The sequence below is a fragment of the Hippopotamus amphibius genome, chromosome 7 (assembly GCF_030028045.1).
Source record: "Hippopotamus amphibius kiboko isolate mHipAmp2 chromosome 7, mHipAmp2.hap2, whole genome shotgun sequence".
NCBI classification, from domain to species: Eukaryota; Metazoa; Chordata; class Mammalia; order Artiodactyla; family Hippopotamidae; genus Hippopotamus; species Hippopotamus amphibius.
Window position 1 is genome coordinate 69,024,367 of NC_080192.1, and position 23,202 is coordinate 69,047,568.

Genomic DNA, 23,202 nt, shown 5'->3' on the forward strand with positions numbered 1-23,202 from the left:
GAGAGGATCTGAGAGGGACACCCTTAATCTCTTGAAAAGAGTTTTTACGTGACTGAATAATACTCTGATTCTTTAAATCTTTCTGAGGTCTTAACAAAAGGTTGCATAGTCATACCCTTGCCTTTATTGCCAGACCATGTTTTTCTGGGAGTGCTCAGAAGTCATTTCTTAACTTTAGCAGAGTTAAGAGAGACTGAGAAAGAGAGAGACTAAGAACTTTCAAAACCATCAAGTCCTGGCTCTTTTTTTTTTCTTGGCTGTGCCGAGGGGCATGTGGGAACTTAATTCCCCAACCAGGGATCAGATAGCAGGGATCAGATATTCCATGCCTCCTGCAGTGGAAGCATGGAATCTTAACCACTGGCCTGCCAGGGAAGTCCCTTCATTTTTTTAAAAATAGAAGTATAGTTGATTTACAATGTTTTGTTAGTTTTGGGTGTGTACCACAGTGATTCAGTTTCACATATGTATGTATATTCTTTTTTTTCATATTCTTTTCCATTATAGGTTATTACAAAATATTGACTATAGTTCCCTGGGCTATACAGTAGGTCCTTGTTGTCTATCTATTTTACATATAGTAGTGTGTATCTGGCTCCTTTTTTCTTTCTTTTTTTAAATTTTGGCAGATCAACCAGTTTGCAAAGCAGAAATAGAGACACAGATGTAGAGAGCAAATATATGGACACCAAGGGGGAAAAGTGAGGGGGGTGGGGGTTGGGGTGGCATGAATTGGGAGATTGGGATTGCCATATATACATCACTAATAAGGAAAAAAAATCAAATTGTACACTTTAAATACATGCAGCTTATTGTATGTCAATTATATCTCAATAAAAGTTCTTTAAAAAAAATTTTGGCTGCGCCATTTCTTAGTTTCAGCACGTGGGCTCTTCATTGCAGCATGCGGGATCTTTACTTGCAGCATGTGGACTTCTTAGCTGCAGCATGCGGACTCTTCTTTGTGGCATGCAGGATCTAGTTTCCCGACCAGGGGTCAAACCCTGGCCCCCAGCACTGGGAGCTTGGAGTTTTACCCACTGGACCATCAGGGAAGTTCCTCCTTTTTGTTTAATAGTCCTTCCTTTGATTTGTCTTCCTTCTCTCTCATTCCACTATTGCTATCGCTATAGCAGGAAGAAGAAACCAGGAGACACCTTCTATGTCTTGCTTGGATGTCTCCTCAGCCAGGTCACCAAGCTCATTAAGCACACATTCCACCTTCCACATAATTGCAGATGACAGTGTCACTAAGCTTTCTGTCATTATGTAACAACTACTCCCCTCTCTTTTTCTCTAGTTTCTAATAATATTTTCCTCATTTCCTTTTGAGCCTTTGCTGGCAGCCTCCTCAAAGTCCAGAGTTCTATTAACAGCCTATTCAAGGCAATTTAAGCTTTTTCTAACATGCTCCTCAAAATCTTTCTAGCCTCTGCTCACCACTAGTTTCCAAAGCCAACCACATAGCTGTAGCTATTAGTTATGGCAGCCCCCCGTTTCTGGGTACCAAAATCTGCATTAGTTATCTGTTGCTCCATGACAAATCACCCCAAAACTTGATGGCTTAAAACAACATTTATTACTGCATAGTTTTTGTGGGTTAGGAACCTAAGCATGGCCTAGCTGAGTTCCCTGAATCAGGGTCCATCAAAGGCTCCAATCAAAATGTTAGCAGGGGCTTCCCTAGTGGTGCAGTGGTTAAGAATCCGCCTGCCAATGCAGGGGACACAGGTTTGATCCCCGGTCCGGGAAGATCCCACATGCCGCGGAGCAAGTAAGCCAGTGCACCACAACTACTGAGCCTGAGCTCTAGAGCCTTCGAGCTGCAACTACTGAGCCCATGTGCCACAACTACTGAAGCCTGTGCTCTGCAACAAGAGAAGCCACCTCAATCAGAAGCCCATACACTGCAGCGAAGAGTAAACCCCACTCTCCGCAACTGCAGAAAGCCCATGCACAGCCACGAAGACTCAACGCAGGCAATAAATTTAAAAATTAATTAATTAATTGTTTAAAAAAGAAAACAAAAAAAAAATGTTAGCAGGGCTATGGTCTCAGCTGAAGGCTTGACTAAAGAAAGATCCCATTCCAAGCTTACCCATGTAGCTGTTGTTAGGATTCAGTTCCTCACGGGTGGTTGGACTGAGAACCTCAGTTCATCTCTACCTGTTGACTGACAGTCACCCCCCACTCCATGTCAAGTGGGCCTATCCATAGGATAATTCAAGCAAGACGGAAGACACATTCCTTTGTAGACTAAGCTGAGAAGAGACACCCCATCGCATTGGCCGTGTTCCTCGTTGGAATCAAGTGACTGTGTCTAGCCTATGTGCATCGGGAGGTTATTGCACAGAGACATAAGCACCAGGAGATGGGGATCACGGGGGCCATTTCAGAAGGTACTTACTAAATCAGCATTCTTGAAATTCTCTTCTTCCATGGATTTGTAAACACCACACTTGCCAAGTCCTCCCCTTTTCAGCCTTCAGAGATGTCGGTGGACCTCAGCTACCTGCTTTTCTCACCCCACACCTTCTCCCTGACCGAATTCAATCTCGTTACCACTGGCGACTCTGGGGTTCACTCCATGAGAAGCACTCCGAGGTAGCAATATGGCTCAATGACAAGGCAAGACTTATAAAAAGATACAAAGAATAATAGACTGACTAGCCATGTATTCACCACTCAGTTAAGAAATAAAACAACATTGATTCAGTTGAAGCTCCTGTGTTCCCATCCCCATTTACAGCCCTTACCCTTCTTTATAGAAGGAACCGCTGTTCTGAGCTTCGTTTTGGGTGCTATTACGTATTTCTTCATATTCTTACTATGTACATATGCATTACAAAGTCATATTTACTATTGTTTTGCATGTTTTAGTCGTTATGCAAACATAATCATATTACATGTATTTTTCTGCATCTACCTTTTTCTGCTCACATTATGTTTGTGAGATTTATCGCTATTAATACACATAGCTCCGGTTTGTTTTTTCCATGGTTTCATAGTACTCCAGTGTATAAATATACCATAATGTATGCTCTTAAATGAATATTGTTTCCAATGCGTTCTCTTATAAACAGTGCATGATGGATCTTCTTATACGCATGTCTATTAGAACATGCATAGAAGAGTTTCTCTAGAGTATATACCAGGAGTAGAATGTAGGATACGTGCAAGTTGAATTTTTCTAGATAATAACAACTGGTCAAAATGGTCATCTTAATTTATGCTCCAAACTCTAATGCGTAAGGGTTTATGCTTAAGGTTTATATGCTCATGTCCTCAACACTTGATGTGTCAGGTGTGGAAGTGCCTGTCATTTCGATAGATGTGAAAGGGAATCTAATTCCGCTGCCAGCACTGTAGTGGACTAAAAATTCTTAGATGACCTCCCACAGAAGCAAAAACCATTGTTTGTACTGTTTTTCTGGGTTTGCAAGAAATAGAGAGAAATCTTCAAAGGGGAAACTTCCTGAAAGTCAGGCTTTCCTGAATAGTAAATGCTGACAGAAGCCCTGCAGTCAGGAGGTTGAGCCTTGGACCAGCAGCAAAAGGGCTGGGTTGGGTGCTGGGCCTGAAAATATGATTGGAGGGTACAAGGGGGCTGAAGGGGCCCCAGGAGATGATTCTCTGACCCCCAGCAGAAAGAAATGCAATTCTACTCGGAGGAAACCATCCCCAATGTAAGCCCTTGAGAATCCTCAGATCAAGATAAACCAAATGTGAGCTCGCAATCTATTATCACCATAGAAACACAAAATGAAGAAGCAACAAGAGATTGCCAATAATAAGGCAGTTTTTGAAGCAAACTAAGTAGAATGTTTAGAAATTAAAAATATAATTGTTGAAATAACAACTCAATAGGCAGACCAATATCTCTCAAGAATATAGATGTAAAAATCCTTAACAAATACTGGCAAATAGAATTCAGCAATATATAAAAAGAATGAGGTCCCATGACCAAGTGGAGTTTCAGGGATGCAAGCCTGGTTCAATATTCAAAAATCAATCAGGGGACTTCCCTGGTGGCCCAGTAGTTAAGAATCCACCTGCCAATGCAGGGGACACCGGTTCAATCCCTGGTCTGGGAAGGTCCCACATGCCTTGGAGCAACTAAGCCTGTGTACCACAACTACTGAGCCTGAGCTCTAGAGCCTGCGAGCCACAACTACTGAGCCCATGTGCCACAACTACTGAAGCCCACGAGCCTAGAGTCCATGCTCCTCAACAAGAGAAGCCACAGCAGAGAAGCCTGCACACCACAACGAAGAGTAGCCCCCACTCGCTGCAACTGGAGAAGGCCCGCACAGCAACGAAGACCCACTGCAGACAATAAATAGATAAACTAATTAAAAAAAAAAGAACTCCTTGAGGGTGTGGAGAAAAGGGAACACTCCTGCACTGTTGGTGAGAATCTAAATTGGTACAGCCACTATAGAAAACAATATGGAGGGTCCTTAAAAAACTAAAAATAGAACTACCATATAACCCAGCAATCCCACTCCTGGGCATATACCCTGAGAAAACCATAATCCAAAAAGAAACATGTACCCCAATGTTCATTGCAGCACTATTTACTATAGCCAGAACAAGGAAGCAACCTAAATGTCCATCAACAGATGAATGGATAAAGAAGATGTGGCACATATATACAATGGAATATTACCCAGCCATGAAAAGGAATGAAATGGAGTTATTTGTAGTGAGGTGGATGGACCTAGAGTCTGTCATACAGAGCGAAGTAAGCCAGAAAGAGAAAAACAAATACCGCATGCTAACTCATGTATATGGAATCTAAACAAATGGTAGTGATGAACCCAGTGACAGGGCAAGAATAAAGATACAGATGTAGAGAATGGACTTTAGGACATGAGGTGGGGAGCAAAGGGGAAGCTGGGACAAAGTGAGAGAGTAGCATTGACACATATGCCTACCAAATGTAAAATAGATAGCTAGTGGGAGGCTGCTGCATAACACAGGGAGATCATCTGGGTGATGGGTGATGACTTAGAGGGGTGGGATAGGGAAGGTGGGAAGGAGTCGCGGGAAGCAGGGAATATGGGTATACATGTATAAATACAGCTGATTCACTTTGTTGTACAGCAAAAACTGGCACCACTGTGTAAAGCAACTATATTCCAATAAAGAGCTTAAAAAAACCTCCTTTAAAGAAATCAATCAATGCGATCCACCATGTTAACAGACTAAAGAAGAAAAATCACACAATCATATCAATTGATGCAGAAAAAGCATTTAACAAAATTCAACACCCATTCATGATTTTTTAAAAAATGCTCAGAAAAATAAAATAAAGGGATGAATCTTCAGAGAATTATGCCAAGTAGAAAAAATTGATTCAAAAAGAATACACACTGTATGATTCCATTGTTTTGAGGGGGCGTACCAAATTATTTTTCTATTTTATTTTTTTATTTTTGGCTCTGTTGGGTTTTTGTTGCTGCTTGAGGGCTTTCTCTAGTTGCGGTGGGTGGGGACTACTCTTTGTTGTGGAGCATGGGCTCTAGGCACTCGGGTTTCAGTAGTTGCAGCACTCGGGCTCAGTAGTTCACATGGGCTCAGTAGTTGTGGTGCTCCAGCTTTGTTGCTCTGCAGCCTGTGGGATCTTCCCGGACCAGGGATCGAACCCGTGTCCCTTGCATTGGCAGGCAGATTCTTAACCACTGTGCCACCAGGGAAGTCCCCAAATTACTTTATTTGAAGGAATAGTACTAAGGAAAGAACTTAAGTAGATGTTTTGGCACAACTTATAGAAAAGCTAAAGGTGGACTCCCCTGGTGGCGCAGTGGTTAAGAATCTGCCTGCCAATGCAGGGGACTTGGGTTCCATCCCTAGACCAGGAGGATTCCACATGCCATGGAGCAACTAAGCCCATGCACCAGAAGTACTGAGCCTGCACTCTAGAGCCTGCGAGCCACAACTACTAAGCCTGTGTGCCACAGATACTGAAGCCCGATCACCTAGAGCCCATGCTCCGCAACAAGAGAAGCCACCGCAATAAGACCACGCACCACAGTGAAGAGTAGTCCCCACTCACCACAACTAGAGAAAGCCTGCATGCAGCAATGAAGACCCAATGCAGCCAATAAACAAATAAAGTAAATAAAGAAATTTTGAAAGAAAGAAGGAAGGAAGGAAAGAAGGAAGGAGAGAGAAAGAAAGAAAGAAAGAGAGGAAAGAAAGAAAGGAAGGAAGGGAGAAGAAAGAAAGAAAGAAAGAAAGAAAGAAAGAAAGAAAGAAAGAAAGAGAGAGAGAGAGAAAGAAACAAAGAAAGAAAGAAAGAAAGAGAGAGAGAGAGAGAGGGAAAGAAAGAAAGAAAGAAAGAAAGAAAGAAAGAAAGAAAGAAAGAAAGAAAGAAAGAAAGAAAGAAAGAAAGAAAAAGAAAGAAAGAAAAAGAAAGGAAGGAAGGAAGGAAGGAAGGAAGGAAGGAAGGAAGAAAGGAAGAAAGGAAGAAAGGAAGAAAGGAAAGGTAAAGATAACCCAAACAGGCATGCACTGCCTTGGTGACCAGGGAAGTCAGCCCCAGGCTTTCTGAAGCCTGCCTAAGGTGCAGCTCTCATTATCACTGTTTCCCTGGGTGTACTTGTCAAAGAGATACCCTGCCATGCCAGATTCGGGGGCCCCCATCTTACACAAGTTGGTCACATGATCACCCAATTCTTTGCTGGATTTCTTCTGCTCATTCAGGTATGGGGTCTCAATGAAATCACACAAATGGGGGTTATTTTTGTCAGTGGCCAGTTTGTGCAGTTCCAGTAGTGACTGATTCACACTTTTTCCCAAGTGCAGCACACATTCCATTGTATTCAGCCCATCCTCCCAGTCATCACAGTCTGGTTTCTTGATATCTTGAAGGAAGATTCCACCACCCCATTGGTTCTGCCCCTTCATGGTTTTCTTGGCATGTTGCCGCTCCTCAGGGGATTGGTGAAGAAAGTATCTGGCAAAGTTCTTCGAAGCCAAATCATCGTGGTCAAAATAGTATGACATGGACAGGTAGACGTGGGAGGCGTAGAGCTCCAGGTTGATCTGGCGGTTGATGGTGGTCCCCAAGTCCTGTTCGTAGATCTGGCGCACCTGCGAGGGGGATGTAGTAGGTGGTCATGGTGCAAGGCTGCGCTGCACTGGATCGGTGGCGGGGACCTTGGGACAGTTGGAGGGCGCAATCAGGTTGCGGGGAGGGCTGGCTCTGAGCGGCTGGCAGGGGCGGGGGCTGAGGACTGGGTTCCGTCCAAGCACTGTTGAAGCAGGAAACTGGGGTGACTCTCTGCAAAGACTGATCCCATTTATATAACATTCTTGAAATGACAAAATTACAGAAAAGGTGAACAAATTAGTGGTTGCTAGCAGTTAAGGAAGGGGTAGAGGTGGGAGGAGAGTGGGTGTAGGTATAAAAGGCAACCTAAGCAACTCCTGTGTGATGGAGATGTTCTACAGCTGACTGTATCAATGCCAGTATCCTGGTTATGATACTGTGTTAGAGTTTCGCAGGATGTTAACATTGGGGGAAACTAGGTAAAGAGTACATGGGATCTTTCTATGTTATTTCTTAAAACTGTTTACGTATCTATAATTAACCCAAAATAATACATGGAAAAAACTTATTGGAAGGGTTAGACAGAGACTATATATAGATGAAGAAAGTCAAGCAGATGAAAAATATGAAAAGGAAGTTACAGAACAAGAAGGGTAGGCTGAAAAGGTCCAGGATATGCCTATCAGAACTCCAGAAGGGGAGAATACAGAGTACGGAAGGGAGAAATCTTTGACAAGATGACGGCTAAGAAATTTCTAGTACTGAGGATAGACCAGATTCACAGATGTAGGAAACAAGATAAATAAAAAGAACTCAACACCTAGACACAGTGCTGTGAAACTGCAGAACACTTAAGATAGAGATTTTTTTTAAAGACCAAAAAGATATCACCTCAGAGAAACTACAATAAGACTAGGAATACATTTCTCATAACAATTATGGAAGCCAGAAGGTGGTGCAATAATATCTTTTTAAAAAAAAAAAATAGGTGATTGTCACTTTTTTCTTTTCTTTTCTTTTAATAGATTTTATTTTGGAGCAGTTTGAGGTTCACAGTAAAACTGAGCAGAAAGTACAGCAAGTTCCCATATATTTCCCCTACACACACCACCTAAGTGGTATAATTTTTTTTTAAGATTTTTTTTAATATGGACAATTTTTAAAGTCTTTATTGAATTTGTTACAATACTGCTTCTGTTTTATTGTTTTGGTTTTTTGGCTGCAAGGCATGTGGGATCTTAACTACCCAACCAGGGATCGAACCCACACCCGCTGCATTGGAAGGTGATGTCTTAACCACCGGACTGCCAGGGAAGTCCCCAGAGTGGTACATTTGTTACAATGTCTTTTCATGGCTTGATAACTCATTTCTTTGTAATATTGAATAATGTTCCACTGTTTGGATATACCACAGTTTGTGTATGCATTCGCCTATGGAGGGATATCTTCATTGCTTCCAAGTTTTGGCAATTATGAATAAAGCTGCTATAAACTGCCTTTGGCAGGTTTTTGTGTGGACGTTAAGTTTTCAATTCATTTGGGTAAATACAAGGGATCCAATTACTGAATTGATACCTTTTTTAAGTAGCTTTATTGAAATATAATTCACATGACGTGATTTACCCATTTAAAGTATACAACTCAATGTTTTTAGTATATTCATAAGGTTGCACAGTTAAGGACAGTTTTATTTTTAAAATTATTTTATTGAAGTATAGTTGCTTTACAATGTTGTGTTAATTTCTACTGTACAGCAAAGTGATTCAGTTATATGTACACATACGTTGTTTTTCATCTTCTTTTCCATTATGGTTTGTCACAGGATATTGAATATAGTTCTCTGTGCTGTGCAGAAGGACCTGCTGTTTATCCATTTTATGTATAATAGCTTGCATCTGCTAATCCCAAACTCCTAGTTCATCCCTCCCCCACCCCTCCCCCTTGGCAACCACAAGCCTGTTTTCTATGTTTATGAGTCTGTTTCTGCTTTATAGCTAAGTTCATTTGTGTCATATTTTAGATTCCACATGTAAGTGATATCATATATTTGTATTCCTCTTTCTGACTTCACTTAGTATGATAATCTCTAAGTCCACGCACGTTGCTGCAAATGGCATTATTTCATTCTTTTTTATGGCTGAGTGGTATTCCATCGTATATATGTACCACATTGTCTTTATCCATTCATCTCTCAATGAACATTTAGGTTATTTCCATGTCACACTCAGTTTTAGAACATTTCATCCCCCACCCCCCCACTAAAGGGAACTCCATACCCATTAGCTGTCACTCTCCATTTTCTCCCTCTTTCCACCCCAGCCCTAAGCAATTACCAACCTGCTTTCTGTCTCTATAGATTTGCCTATTCTGAACATTTCATATAAATAGGATCACATAATATGTGGTCTTTTGTTTCTGGCTTCTTTCAGTTAGCACGTTTTCAAGGTTCACCTATGTTGAAGCCTGTATCAGTGTTTCATTTGTTTTTCTTTGCTTTTCTTTTTCTTTCTTTCTTTCTTTCTTTCTTTCTTTCTTTCTTTCTTTCTTTCTTTCTTTTGCTGAATAATATTCCATTGTATGGATATACCACATTTTGTTCATCCATTCATGAGCTGATGGACATTTAAGTTGTCTCCACTTTTTCACTACTATCGATAATGCTACTATGCACACTCATATGTAAGTTTTTGTGTGGAAATGCTTTAATTTCTCTTGGAGGTTTGTCTAGGAGTGGAATTGCTGGGTATGATAACTCTGTTGAATTTTTTATTGAGGTATAATTACAATACTATAATAGTTTCAGGTGTATAGCAAAGTGATTCAGTATTTTTACAGATCATACTCCATTTAAAGTTATGACAAAATAATAACTATAATTCCCTGTGCTGCACAATATATCCTTGTTTCTTCCTTTTTTTTTTTTTGGCTGCAATGGGTCTTCATTGCTGCACTTGGGCTTTCTCTAGTTGAGGCGAGTGGTGCTCTTTGTCGTGGTGCACAGGCTTCTCATTGAGGTGGCTTCTCTTGTTGTGGAGCACAGGCTGTAGCCTTCAGTAGTTGCAGAATGAGGCCTCAGTAGTTGCAGCTCATGGCCTCTACAGTTGTGGCTCGTGGGCTCTAGAGCGCAGGCTCAGTAGTTGTGGTGCGTGGGCATAGTTGCTCTGCCACATGTGGGATCTTCCTGGACCAGGGATTGAACCTACATCCCCTGCATTGGCAGGCAGACTCTTAACCACTGTGCCACCAGGGTAGTCCCCCTTGTTTCTTATTCTATGTTGAAATTTTTGATGAACAGCCAGACTGCTGCCCAAAACTGCTACACTATTTGACATTCCACCAGCGATGTGTAAGGGTCTCAATTACTCCACATCCTTGCTGACACCTGTTATTGTCCATCTATTTGATTACTGCCATCCTAGTGGATGTGAAGTGGTCTCTCACTGTGGTTTTAATTTGCACTTCCCTCATGGTTCATGATGCTGGAACATCTTTTCATGTGCTTATTTGAAATGATCTCTTTAAAGTGCTAAGAAGAAAACAGATGTCAATCTAAAATTGTATATCCTGCAAAAGCTACCTCTCAAGACTAAGGAAGAAATGGACAGTTTCAGGTAAACAGAAATGGGGAGAGGGGTGTGTAATGGACCTGGTCAAAAGCAGCTTCTGTAGGATGCTGTCTTAGGTCAGAATCCCTCAGAATAGAGCCTGTGATGGGGTCCTTATACAAATGATTCATCGCAGCAGTGCTTTCAGGAGACGCCTGTAAGGAAGTGAGAGAAGCAAGTTAGGGCAGTAGAGGCAAAGAGAGAGTTTCAGCTGAATCTAGCATCAGACTAATCCCAGGGGAGCTGTGCAGCACAAATAGCCCTTCAGAATTCTCCCACCCTGATATCTGGTTTATGTACCCCCCACCCCCAGTAATTGGCAGTTCATCTTTGGCTGTGCCTTCTCAAGGGGGGAGTAATTTTCCAGGCCCCCCCAGGTAAGCTTGCTCCTCTCGGCCAAGGGTAATTCTCCAGGGCAAGATGCAGCTGTGGGCTCTTGGCAGCCAACACTCAGAGCAGCCAGGGAAGGACTCACCAACCCAGGGAGATCTGAGGGGGGCACTGACAGTGTTTACCGCTGTACCGTGGGAGGAAGAATGATCAGAGTTGCAGAAAGAACTGGAGAGCAAAGCAACCTGTAAATGTGTAGGAAATCTGAGCAGGTGCTCTCTATTACACTTCATCAATATCCTCATCATGCCTAATTTCTAGGGTTAAAAACCACACAACTATCATACTGGACAAACAAGGTCCTTGGATTATTTCAGAAGGAATGTTAAGATAGTAACTTTAGGCTTTCTTTTTAAATTTTTTTATTGAAGTATAGTTGATTTACAATGTTATGTTCATTTCAGGTGTACAACAGTGACTCAGATATATATATAATATATGATATATATTATATATACATATATATATTTATATTATATAAAATCTTTTTCAGATTCTTTTCCATTATAGGTTATTACAAGATATTGAATTGAATATAGTTCCCTGTGCTACTTTAGGCTTTCTTATGTATGCCTGATGAACTCTCAAGTATAGCTACTAAAAGAATTTTTAAAGTGTATATAACTTCTCTACTAGCAGAAGGAAAATATAGAACAAGAAAACAAAAAAATTTTAAAGTCATCGTTTTAAAAAGACAAAAAAGAAACAGCATCTTATCGTGCTTTCAATATGGATCTCCCTGAATTTTTTTTAAATAATTTTTTTAACAATTTCTTTTAAGAACATCTTTTTCTTTCTTCTTTGGCTGCGTTGGGTCTTTTTGCTTCATGCTCGGGCTTTCTCTAGTTTCGGCGAGCAGGGGCTACTCTTCATTGTGGTGCGCAGGCTTCTCATTGTGGTGGCCTCTCTTTTGGAGTACAGGCTCTAGGCACGCAGGCTTCAGTAGTTGTGGCACGTGGGCTTAGCAGTTGTGGTGCACAGACCTACTTGCTCTGCGGCATGTGGGATCTTCCTGGACCAGGGATGGAACCCGCATCCCCTGCATTGGCAGGCGGATTCTTAACCACTGCACCACCAGGGAAGTCCCAGATCTCCCTGAATTTTAATGAGAAATGTTTCATATATTTGGGAGCCATTCATGGATTTCTGCTTCTATTTTTCTGCTGATTTTTCTTTTGAATTCAAGTCCCCCCCATCTTATTTGTCTGTAGGAATTCTTTACATAGTTACCCTACAAATCGTTTCATGGGTATATGTGTTGTGAATATCTTCTTCCTTTCTGAAATTCAACCAAGCAATAATGCTGTTGGGTCAAATACTTTTGGAATTACCTTTGGAGGTTATAGAAGTTTTCTTTAAAAAAATCAAAGTCATAATATTTACATAGTTTTAAAAGTCAAACAATGGCTGTAATAAAATCACTATCTGCTGGCTCCCCCCTTCTCTCCCCTTTTGTCCCGTCCCAACTCCCTAGAAGCAATCTTTCAATTGTTTTCATTTTGTGTTAGCATGTTCCTCTATGTTTTTAAATAACAGGCATGCTCTGTCATCTCCTAATAATCAGTCTTATTCATTATTTATTCATTATTCATGGACGTCCCATTGAGGCAGAAAGGAACTTTAGCTCTCTGAAACCCACCCTCCCCTGAAGTCCTCTATCCTTTAAATATATCGCCATTTTTGGTGAAATCGATAATCAGGGTTTCCATTATTATGCCTATGAAATACTGTTCACAGCTAAGCCAGGTGGAGTATTAAGATTACATTTCCTTTCTAACATAACCTTTTGTATTTGACTCACTCTTTCTCGTTTGTTTAGCTTTCTCTGACCCTCTGGCCACGTCTTCCCTTGCATTCCCACAGCTCTATACAAAGCCTCTTAGCAAGATTTTCCATAGGGTCGAATGTATCCCGTCTATTGTTTTCACAGAGACATCCATCCCAGAGGCCTCTGTCCTCTGTCCTCCAGTCTAAACTGGTTGGTTTCTGGGTGTGATGCACAGTAGCTTTCTAAGAAAGGATACATTCTTTTGTGTAATTATTTGCTGGCTGGTCCATTTTTTACTTTGAAAGCTTGAAAAATATCTCTGTTTCATGGACACTTCATTGATAGTTTGGCTAGGCATGGAATGAGTTCTTGGGTTAAAAATTTTGTGCCTCAGAATTTTGTAAGCGTAACTCCAGCGCCTTTTATCTTTCAATGTTGTCATTCCTTGATAAAATGAAAGACTGTCTTATCCTAGCTTAATGAATGTAATATCTTATCTCTTTGAGGATATTAATTACAATTTCTTTGAGATGTTCTTCTGCTCTGTCATCTTGAACTCAGAAGTCTCCTGTCCCACAATGAAAATTAAATTGTAAATATGCATATATGTTGTTTTTTAGCCTCAGGGCTCCACTGTGGAGGTATTTGAAACGATCCTCAAACTTTAGTGTCCAGAGCAATCCCCTGAGGAGCTTCTAAAAACTGCAGTCACTCCTTCCCACACCCAGATGCGCTGATACAGTGGGTCTGGGGCAGGGCTCAGGAATGCAGGCCCTCAAGACATTTGCATCTGAGTAACTCCCCTTGGAAGGGGTCCTGCCTCTGGGTGTCTTGGGAATGAAGTCAAATTATAGTTCTGGCTCCGTCTCAGACCTGCAATTCACTTCACCCTTGTGGGCCTCAGTTTCCTGGTCTTCAAAGCAGAGATAATGTCTGCCTGCTTTCCCCATCCTGTGTTATGTGGACCCATAGAGATGATGTCTCAGAAAATCTTTGTAAACCACCCGGCCCTCTCAAGATGTAAGGGAGGATGGTGATGACTCATGCTGCATGACCAGCTGTGGAGTGTGTTCAGGTCCTAACCGGGGCCATGTGATGCCACGTGGCTCAGCATCTCAGATGATAAGATGCAGAGTTTGGACTCAGTGGTTCTCAACCTGTCTGACCATCAGACTCACCTGCTGATGACAGGGGCCACCTCTGGAGGTTCTGATCTAATAGGTCCGGAGTGGGACCCAAGCATCAGTGTGTTTTAAGACACTTCCTGCTTGATTCCCAGGTGCAGCCTAGGCTGAGCCACAGGCTAGGTGATCTGGAAGGGCTCTGTCAATTCTAAAAATAATCCAGGGCCTGCTGGGGCTTGCCAGGCCAAAGACACAGATGGTGGGACCGGATGGGTTGGGGCTACCACAACAGTTCTTGGCTCCCCCATCTCTGCTCAACTCCAGCAGGACCCTCTCCCCGACCAGCCGGGCCCTCAATTTGCCTGTGGCAAGAGCAGCTTAAGCTGTAAAGGGTCACAGCTGTGCACCTGGCAGGCGGCCCTGAGACACAGTTCCCTGCAGCCTCTGAGATGACGGGCAGGCAGCTGCGGGGGTGTGGGTGGGGGTGTCAGCTGTCCAGGGGGCCAGCTTGGTGCTGAAGTGTTTGCAGACCTTGGGGAGTGAGGGGCTCCAGCTGGGAGATGCTGCATTTTTACAAACTGTTTTAGAAAGTCTTTTCAATTCATTAAAGTAACGTGTGAAAGTCCATTATTTAAAAAACTTCAAAAATACATAACAAAGTAAGAAAAAAAGGAAAACCAAAAATAATACTACCATCCAGCAATAATCTCTGTTAACATTTTGGAATATTTCCAAATGTCCGTTCATGTCATGACCCTGACAGCAACGTGTTTATTCCACAGCAGGCAAAAGCTGAGTCTCTTGTGAATTACCTCGTGAGGACACAGGAAGTAAGTACTCCTATGACTCTGTTCTTACAGGTAAAGAAACGGGCAAGACACCTGCCCAGGGTACCTCAATCTGTCTGGCTCCAACACCCTACCACTCAGGCCTCCCAACCGCTAACGCAGGTGAAGCACACGTTAAAGGTATGCTTCAAAAGAGAAAGTTCTGTGTCCTTTTTTCCCTTGCTATCTCCTGATATTTTACCCTAAATCATTGCAATGCTTCTTTAATTTACCAGTAATAAAAGAAAAACAAGACAAAGGAAAATACCATTTTTCACATAGCACACTGACAACATTTTAATATGTTACACCAGGCATATGTTAAATGCCTTCATTCAGTAATCCCATTTCTAGGGACCTAGCCTATGAAAATAGAGAGGCAGTGGAAGTTTTGTTACAAAAGCATTCACCGCAGCATTATTTAGAGCTGTGAAAAATGCTGTGGAAAATCATTTGAATGTATACCATGCAGGCTTTTATTTCAGAAAATTATGCCAGCACTAAAAATCACACTAGAAAGTATATTTATTGGCACATGAAAATATTTCAAGCGTGTGTAAAGCAAAAAAAGCAGGCTAGGATCCCAGTTTGTTAATTTTGCAAAAGGAATCCATGTGAATTAAACCAAAGTTCTGTCTTCTTGTTACTCCCTAAAATTAAAAGAGGGGCACAGAGTCTCTCCAAATGTGTGGGGTAGGTTTAGAATGGGCTGAATTCATGGCAGTTCATGGCAAACTCACGATGCCCTCTGTGGGTGTGAGGGTCGGTCAGAAAGTGCAGAGATAGGCAGCTAGACAAGTTCAAGGAGAGACCTGTGTGAGGGCCAGAAGGGACCTGCCCAAGTAAAATCCTGAGTCAGGGCAAAAAAGACTGGTTTCAGACGTGTGCCCCAAAGCCACAGTGCCCAGGACAGAGCCTGGGAGTTGCAGGTGCCTATTTGCAAGCAAGTTGTTTCTCCCACGGGTAACCATGAGGTGTGGCTTCCTGGAGAGCAGTGGAAGGCTGTGTCTGTGTAATTACGGTTAATGACATGCCTGAGCAATGCTGGCAGGGCCGGGTTTACCAATACGTTTTCGGAACGGCCGAGGGGAATGGTTCAATGTTACCAATTGTATTTCCGAGTGGCGGGATTAACCAATAAGTTTATATTTTTGATATTTCTGTATTGTCTGCATTTTTTATCCTGACTATATATTACTTTTATAAAATTCTTTTTGGGACTTCCCTGAAGTCCCAATATTTAAAAAATATTTAAAAAATAAAATAAAATTCTTCTTAAGAAAAATTTCAAATATACCAGTAGTAAAGAGACTACTAAAATTAATCTTCATGTCCATCACTCAGCTTCAACTATTCTCAATATTCTGCCAGTCTTATTTCATCTATGCACACCCCAACTTTGTTTTTTTCTGGAGTATTTTGTTTTGTTTTATTTTATCTTTTGGCTGTGCCACAGAGCTTGCAGCATCTTAGATCCTCGATTGAACCCCAGCTACGGTAGTGAAAGGGCTGAGTCTAACCACTGAACCACCAGGGAATTCCCTTTCTGGGGTATTTTAAAGCAAATTCCGTCGTTCCATCTCAGGCGGGTAGAAACCCCTTCAGGTTGTCTCCCGTGCCCTTTTGAAATGGCTGCGTTAGTCTCTGATAGCTTCTGTGCTTTCCGACACAATAAGATGTCCCTGCTTATGATAAACTTTTAAAAATGGTCATAAATTCCTCCCATTCCTGTGTGTATGCCCTTTTGTGTATGACTTTGAAGCTTCTCCCATCAAGAGGTAGAATCCCTTCTCTTCCCTTTGGAGCCGGGCTTGGCCATCTGAGTTGCTTTGTCAGTGGGACATTATTGGCAGTGCACAGCATGCTGAGTTCATGAGGGAGACTCTTAATAAAGGGTGGGCTCTGTGTTGTATGGAGAGGAGGATGGTAAGCTCATGATGTCAGTCCCAACCTATATCTGTTATCTATTGCTGCATAACAAATTTTTGCTCCAAAATTTACAGCCAACATTTATCATGTCACAGTTTCTGTGGGTCAAGAATTTGGGAGAAGGGACTTCCCTGTGGTCCAGTGGTAAAGAATCCACCTTGCAATGCAGGGGACACAGGTTTGATCCCTAGTCAGGGAACTAAGATCCCACGTGCTGGGGGGCAACTAAGCCTGCGTGCCACATGACTGAGCTCATGCACCTCAACGAGAGAGCCCACGTGCCACAAACTACAGAGACCACACACTCTGGAACCCGCAAGCCAAAACTAGAGAGTCCCTGCTCCCTGAAGCCTGTGTGCCACAACTAGAGAAGAGACACCCTGCATGCCACAACTAGAATGAAGCCCTCATGCTGCAGTGAAAGATCCCGCATGCCTCTACAAAGATCCCACGTGCTGCTACTAAGACCCAACACAGCCAAAAATAATAAATAAAAATAAATAAATAAATAATAAACATCCAAAACAAAAAGAATTTGGGAGAAGCTTAGGTAAGTGGTTCTGGCTCAGGATCTCCTATGAGGTTGCAGTCAAGATGTCAGGTGGGGGGGATTCAGTCATCTAAAAACTTGACAGGGACTGGAAGATCCACCCCCAAGATGGTTCCCTCACGTGGCTGTTACAGAAGACCTTGGTTCCTCATCACGTGGGACCTTCACAGGCTGCTTGAGTGTCCTAACAACACGGCTGCTAGCTTCTCCCAGAGTGCGTGATCCAAAGGAGAGAGCAAGGAGGAAGCCACAATGCCCTGTGTGTCCTAATCTTGAACATCACACACTGTCACTTCTGGCACATGATATTCATTAAGCAAATCACTAAGAATAACTCATGCTTAAGGAGGGGAAATGAGGCTTCACCTTTCAAAGAGAAAACTATCAAAAAATTTGTGAATGTATTATAAGATGCCTTACTCTCCCATTCACATTTCCTTCCCCAGCTACTCCTTACACACTGCTCTCTTATCACAGGGCAAACAAGCCTTCCCAGTTTTTTTTTAAATAAATTTATCTATTTATTTATTTTTAGCTGCGTTGGGTCTTCATCGCTGCACGTGGGCTTTCTCTAGTTGCGGCCAGCGGGGGCTACTCTTCGTTGTGGTGTGCGGGCTTCTCGTTGCCGTGGCTTCTCTTGTTGCAGAGCATGGGTGCTAGGCACGAGGGCCTCAGTAGTTGTGGCATACAGGCTTAGTTGCTCTGCAGCATGTGGGGTCTTCCCGGACCAGGGATCGAACCCATGTCTCCTGCATTGGTAGGTGGGTTCTTTACCACTGCACCACCTGGGAAGTCCCCTTACCAGTTTAATAGCATATAAAAGGGAAAAATTTCATTCTGAAGAAGGAATTTTTAGTGCTGCAGCTTAGCTGTCCCTCCTGTCATTTTGCAGTTATTGTAAGTATTGCAAAATGTGTGTTGCATGTGTTAAAAGTGATGTGTATTGTGACGCATTCATTATTTTTTAAATTTTCTTTTGTAGATATTTAATATATCCCTCCAATTATCGTAAATATTGTATTAGCACTAACATTTGTGTTTTAAAGCATGTTTGACAGTCCCCAAGTGGTAATTTTTGAAGATGCAGTGTGAAAAAGAGAAGGAGGATCCTGGCCTAGGTTTATAAACACTTCTGATCAAGTTAATGGTGAAGATTTTCAGTTTTCCAAGTCATTTCAATACGCTAGGGGACAATAGACATAAAAAGTTCATCTTTATAATGAAAGATACTTACGAATGGGTTTTACACAGGCTGGTAATTTGAGGTGTTCTGTTCGTTTGTGCATTGTCTGCAGTCAACAATTTACACATTCAGCAATGGCTCTGTCTTAGGCCATTTGGGCTACTGTAACAAACTGTCATACACCAAGTGGCTTATAAACAGAAGGAATTTATTTCTTACCATTCTGGAGGCCGGAAGTTCGAGATCAAGGCACTAGCAGATTCAGTGAGAACCACTTCCTGATTCATAGAGCTATCTTTTCACTGTGTGAAAGTGAAGGGGCAAGGGAAAGGTCTCTTTTATTAAAAAAGAGCACTAATCTCTTATAAGATCATGAGGGCTGCACCTTCATGATCTAATCACCTCCCAATCCAAATACCTCCCAATCTAAATCACATTGCGCATTAGGATTTAACATATGAATTGTGAGGGGACACAAACATTTAGTCTACATAGCAGGCTCCAAACGAAAGGCACTTAACTACAAATAACAGCTATTTGACAAGTAAAGGTGCTAATTATTGTAAATGGCTACTGGAATCTCCAAACAGAGTAAAGATTTCATTAAAAAAAAATTACAATCAGTGAAAGATCTCCAAAGGCAAATTATTTAGTAACAGGACTTGTTGCCCAAGCAGAAAAAATGTCATGCTGTTGGTGAGAATCTAATAACACCAGATGTAAGATGGGAGTTGACAGAGGTCTAAAACAAGGTACAGTGTGAGAAAATGGAAAAATTCTGTTCCCCCAAAATACACTAAGGCACTCTGTTGATGACAGTCAAAGAGGTTTTATGTAGTACCTAAAATCAACAACATCTCTATACAGGCTGGTGAGTCAACAGATTCACCAATAAATATCAAACCTTAACATTCATAATATTTGTAAATAATGGTGGAATAATAATTCAAGACCACTTTTTCTGCTGCAAAGAGCTGCTGCATAATTCATTAAGAAGATATAACAATTATAAACACATATACAGCTAACAAAGAGCTCCAAAATATGTGAAGCAAAAAATGACCAAAGTGAAAAGAGATACAGAGAATTCAACAGTAATAGTTGGGGGTTTCAATACTCAATTTTCAATAATGGAAAGAACAAGTAGACAGAAGATCAACAAAGAAATAGAGTATTTGTATAGCACTATAAGCCAATTGGACCTAGCAGTCATCTACAGAACACTCCACCCAACAACAACTGAAGAGAACTTCTCCAATGCACATGGAATGTTATCAAGATAGACCATATTCTAGCCCATAAAATAAACCTCAGTAAATCTAAAAGTGTGGAAATAATATAAAGTATGTTCTCTAACCAAAATGAAATGAAATCAGAAATCAATAGCAGAAAGAAACTTGAGACACTCACAAATATGTGAAAATTAAACAACACAGTCCTAAATAACCATTGAGTCAAAGAAGAAATGAAAAGGAAAATCAGAAAATATTTTGTGATGAATGAAAACAAAGATACAAAAAATCAAGACTTATGAGATACAGTGAAAGCTGTGCGTAGAGAGAAATTTATAGATGTAAATGCCTATATTAAAAAGTAGAAAGATCTCAGATGAATAACTTAATCTTCCACCTTGCAAACTAGTAAGAGAAGTGCGAACTAAATCCAAAGCAAATGAAGGAAAAATTAGCAAAGACAAGAATGGAGATAAATGAAATACAGGATTAAAAAAAATAAAGAAAATCAACAAAATCAAAGGTTTTTTTTTAAAGATCAACAAAATTGACAAACACTAAGCTTGACTAACCAAGGAAAAAAACAGTAGACTCAAATTACTAACATCAGGAATGAAAGTGGGGACACTACTAACAATCTTATAGAAATAAAAAGAATTAGGAAACTATACGTAATTATGTTCCAACAAACCGTATAACATAGATGAAATGAACAAATTCCTGGATAGACACAAACTGCCAAAACAGACTCAAAAAGAAATAGAAAATCTGAATAAACGTATAACAAGTGAAGAGGTTGAATCAGTAATTTAAAAATTTCCAACAAAAAAATGCCCAGGGACTTCCCTGGTGGCACAGTGGTTAGGAATCTACCTGCCAGTGCAGGAGACACCGGTTCAATCCCTGGTCTGGGAAGATCCCACAGGCCACAGAGAAACTAAGCCCATGTGCCACAACTACTGAGCTCATGTGCTGCAACTACTGAAGTCTACGTGCCTAGAGCCTGTGCTCTGCAACAAGAGAAGCCACCGCAATGAAAAGCCCAAGCACCGAAACAAAGATAAAGCCGGAGTGCAGCAACAAAGACCTAATGCAGCCAAAAATAAATGAATAAATGAATAAATGAATAAATGAATAAATAAATAAATAAATAAATAAATAAATGTTCTCTTTAAAAAAAAAGAAAGAAATGACCAGACCCAGATGGTTTCACTGTTGAATTCTACCAAGTGTTTGAAGAATTAACACTGACCTTTCTCAAACTCTTCCCCAAAAATAGAAGGACTACTTCCTAATTCATTCTACAAGCCCCAAATCACCCTGATACCAAAGCTAGGCAAAGACATCACAAGAAAAGAAAACTTCAGACTAATACTCCCTACAAATATAGACACAAATATCCATAATAAAACACAAGCAAACCAGATACAGCAATATATAAAAAGGTTAATATGCAATGACCAAGCGCGATTTATCCCAGAAGTGCAAGGTTGGTTCCACAAATGAAAATCAGCTAATATAATACACCATATCAATAAAATAAAGGGCAAAAGCCATATGATGATCTGAACAGATTCAGGAAAAGCATCTGACAAGACCCAACACCCTTTCATGATAAAAAACACTTTAAAAACTAGGAATAGAAGGGAATCTTCTCAACCTGATAAAGGGCATCTACAAAAATCCCACAGTTAACATCATACTTAATGGTAAAAAACTGGATGCTTTTCCCTAAAATCAGGAACAAAACAAGAATGTTCACACTCAACAATTGCATTCAACAGTGTACTTGAGGATCTAAACAGGGCAGTTAGGCAAGAAAATGCAATTAAAGGCAACCAGATGAAAAGAAAGATGTAAACTATCTTGATTAGAAGACTCTGCATATAAAAATATCCTAAGGAGTCCACTTAAAAAACTATTAAAACTAATAAAAAGTTTAGCATGGTTGCAGGATACAAGATTGACACACAAAAATCAAGGTAATTTTTGTGATGAATAATCTGAAAATAAAAGTAAGAAACCATTCCATTTTCAATAGCATCAAAAACAATGAAGTCCTAGGAATACATTTAACAAAGGCATAGAGTTCATACTCCGAAAACTACAAAACATTGCTGAAACTAAAGATAGCTGAATAAAGGGAAAGACATCTTGTCATCATGAATCAGAAGACAATATTATTAAGATGACAATATTCCCCCAATTGGTCTACAGATGAAATGCAATCCTTATCAAAATCTCAGCAGACTTCTTTATAGAAATTGACAAGCTGATTCATATACTGCTGGTGGTGATATAAAATGGTACCGCCCCTTTGGAAACAGACTGGCACTTCCTCAAATGACTAAACATAAAGTTAATGTATGATCCACAATGAGTAATTCCACTCCCAGGCAAATACCCAAGAGAATCAAAAACATATGTCTAGGGGCTTCCCTGACGGCGCAGTGGTTAAGAATCCACCTGCCAATGCAGGGGACAAGGGTTAGATCCCTGGTCCAGGAAGATCCCACATGCCGCGGAGCAACTAAGCCCATGTGCCACAACTACTGAGCCCACGTGCTGCAACTACCAAAGTTGGTGCACCTAGAGCACACCACAATGAAGAGTAGCCCCTGCTTGCCACAACTAGAGAAAAGCCCATGCGCAGCAATGAAGACCCAACACAGCCAATAAATAAATTAATTAATTAAAAACAAAAAACAAAAAACATATGTCCACATAAAAACATGTACATGGCAATTCCCTGGCGGTGCAGTGGTTAGGAGTCCATGCTTTCACTTCCAAGGGCCCAGGTTCAATCCCTGGTCGGGAACCAAGATCCTGCAAGCTGCATGGCCAAAAAACAAAACAAAACAAAAAACCAATAACAACAGCAACAAAAAACTTGTACATGAATGTTTATAGCATCATTACTCATAATAGCCAAAAAGTAGAAACAATCCAAATGTCTTTCAGCTCATGAATCTATAAACAAAATGTGGTGTATCCATATTGTGAAATGTTATTAAGCCATCAGATGGAATGAAGTCCTGATATATGCTACAAAGTGAATGAACTAAGTGAAAGAAGCCAGTCATAAAAAGTCACATAGTAAATAACTCCATTGATGAGATTAGTGGTTGCCTTGGGCTGGAGTGGATGGCAGAGAGCGGGGCTCACAGTTAAAGGGTGTGGGATTTCTTTTTGAGATGATGAAAATATGCTAAAATTGACTGTGGTGATAGTTGCATGTATCTGTGAATATACTAAAGACCACTGAACTGTACGCTTGCAATGGGTGAGTTGCATGGTATGTGAATCACGTCTCAATAAAACTGTTTAAAACTTTGTAAAGAAGAAAAATCAATTTATTTCCAATTTTTTTCAAGAAAGTTTGGCTATAAAGTAATTTTTCATTTTCAGTGGGGAAAAACCCCACACATAACACATATCACACCTCATTAACATCTTATAGAGTAGAAATTTGTAGTAAGACTTTAGATCTCCTTGGATAATGTAAAATACTCATGTAGGACTCCCACCCCCACCCCC

General features: G+C 40.9%; 1 pseudogene; it reads right to left on the reverse strand.

Annotated features, from left to right (window-relative positions):
* Positions 1–6,537: 6,537 nt before the first annotated feature.
* Positions 6,538–23,202, reverse strand: part of LOC130857623 (ferritin, mitochondrial-like) — a 36,270-nt pseudogene continuing 19,605 nt past the window's right edge.